Consider the following 2714-nt stretch of genomic DNA (forward strand, 5'->3'; position numbering starts at 1 on the left):
AAGCTTAATGGGCCGTGGCCTGCTACCGTTCCGTGAGCGCGATTCACGAAAATGCAGGACTAAGATCGCGCCGGGAAGAAACGCGGCCGCAGCCCCACTGCACGCACAAACAAGGCCTGTAATGGACGCGCGGGAACACATCTAGTGCACCTAGCCTTGTCATGCTTGGTGCACCGGCTGCTCAAAAGTCACTGTACAAGCACTCGAAATTTTAAAAAATAAGTTAGCATGTACACGTAACATATACTCTCCACATTTTTTTGAACAACAAAAGGCGCTCGAAGCGTCAAATTCATTCAGCTCAGTAACAATGTACAACGTGAATTACAAACTCCTGATCCTGAAACTTGGATAGAAGAGATACAACAGGACATGAAGTATGTCTATGAGGTGAAGCAAAACAACAAACTTCAGGTTGAACACATTGATGTAAAACCTGTTGAGCTACATTGTGTGCTATGCCATTTATTTCTCTCGAAATATGAAAGACTTGAGGCTGCAAATTGTTAGCATGCTTAAAGAAAGTAGCCAAAGGCTTCCTAATGCACCAAGGAGCGGTAGATTCTACTATCCTACCAATAGCAGCCACCGATGATAATGAAAGGCAATCCATGAGAAATGTTGGCTGAGGAATATTGAGCTTACTAGCCACTTGAGCAGCAAAAGAGAGAGCCAGAGCTTCAGCATGTAGAGGAGAAGTAGTAGGAGGAGCAGAAGCTTGAATCTGCACATTCACTTGATCTTGAGGCAAGGAAATATAAATACCCACTCCCGTTGCAACTTCTCCTTGTGGTAAACCAGGAACTTTCCGAGTTCTGAAAGCTGCATCAGAGTAAATTTTGGGGCCCAAAACAAGCAAATCCGACCGGAGAGTTCGTCCCTGCATAGGAAGTTGATCAAGAGAAAGTTGTACTTGTGGCGTCACCTGCATCAGAGACAAGTGAGGTAAATCAATATAAGCATCAGAAGACAAGACTTTAACAACAAGGTGCACATGATGAGGATGAGCCTTATTCCTATCAAAGAGATAATCATTTCTAGCCTTCCAAAGACACCATAAGAAGTTTAGAATGTTTGAAATAGAACCGTATGGATGTCCCATGTGAAGAAAGGCAATGAGAATGGAATGCATAGTAGCATGGCCTTGGACTAGAACATCCGACCTAATGAACCACCGAGAAGCAAACCAAGAAGCTCGTGCAAAAGGACATAGGAAAAATAAATGGAACTCATCCTCTTGAATGCCACACCTACAACAGTTCGGAGAGATATGATTAGAGAAACGGCTTTCCCGCAAGCCTGTAGGTAAAGCTCTCCTAAGAAGCCTCCATGCAAAAGTTTGCACCCTAGGAAGGAGCTGCTTTTGTTTCCAAACCAGTTTGAGAAGGTCTTTGAGCCCCGGAGATAATACAGAAGGCGCATTTCAAGGATTTGTATGAATTTCCTGCAAACAAAGCTTATAAGCAGATTTGGAAGAACAAATTCCATTAGGTGTGAGATTCCAACAGAGTAAATCTGGGCCATCATCATCAATGATATCAGTTTGAACAATGACTGAAGCCATAGGTTGCCGAAAAAGTAAATGAATTAAACCATTATTCCAAACTTTTTGCCCAGGGAGCCAAAGATCCCTAACTAAAGAAGGATAAATAAAACCTGGTTGCTGAATATTAAGATAGTCATGAATGCTAGTCCAAAGAGTGCACCAAGGAGAACTCCAGATTGGGATATTACCTTGAGTCAATTGATAAAAAGAACGAGCTTTAATTTAACTTAGGCATCATTTTCAGAACAGAGGTCTAGAAAGCAGATTTAGGAGAGGAAGGAGTAGCTGTCCAAATAGAAGAGTCATGAAAATATTTAGCCTGAAGGACCAAATATAGCTGAGAGGAAGGGGATTTAGCAATTCTCCAAACAGCCGCAAGAACAAGACTTTCATTAATTGCTTTCAAATTCCTTATACCTAGTCCACCTTCTTTAGAATTGCAAATATATTTCCATGCTCGAAGACAAAGACTCCTGCTTGAATCATTTTCCCTGACACCTGTCCACCAAAAATTCCTAATGACAGCAGTGAGCTTAGCAAGAAACTTCTTAGTGAACAAAATGTTAGCCATATAATAAACAGGAATAGCTGAGAAAACAGAACGAATCAATTCCAACCTAGCAGCATGAGAAAGTAAGAATTACTTTTTTTTTCTTTGAGGATCCATCCAGAATTACTTGTCAGGATATATCTAGACGTATTTCAGTTTAGATACATTCATTTTTATCCATTTCAGCGGCAAGTAATTCCGGACGGAGGAAGTATCTACCATGACACCAAAAAACAGAAGTTAATTTGAATCACAGTTGGAGATAAGTAACAAATTTAGCACATATTGTGTTAATAGGCCCAATCTAAAAACAGTACCATTCATAATAAGATTTGCCATTTTTGTTTCTAGTGTTGTAGGTCTAATTTGAATTTGAAATTTTGTGTTATGCTAGCCGTATGTTTTGCGGGCATGCTATTCTTTTTTAGATTTTTGAAATGTTTGTAGAGTGTATTTTGTGTGATCAGTGCACCAGTAGCATCAGAAAGACGGGTGCACCAGATATACTCCTGCGCCCACACACCAGTGCGACAACACACGCCTTAAAATATACGTCTCTCTTATTGCGAGACAAAAGAAGTGCACAATAGCATTCACCAACAGTTTCCGAAAACTTCT

General features: G+C 40.6%; 1 pseudogene; it reads right to left on the minus strand.

The window, feature by feature from the left end:
* Positions 1-301: 301 nt before the first annotated feature.
* On the minus strand, positions 302-2435 carry LOC147966408 (uncharacterized; annotated as a pseudogene).
* Between the last annotated feature and the right edge of the window lie 279 nt (positions 2436-2714).

This window comes from Triticum urartu, chromosome 6A, assembly GCF_056163025.1.
Source record: "Triticum urartu cultivar PI428250 chromosome 6A, HENAU_Tu73, whole genome shotgun sequence".
NCBI lineage: Eukaryota > Viridiplantae > Streptophyta > Magnoliopsida > Poales > Poaceae > Triticum > Triticum urartu.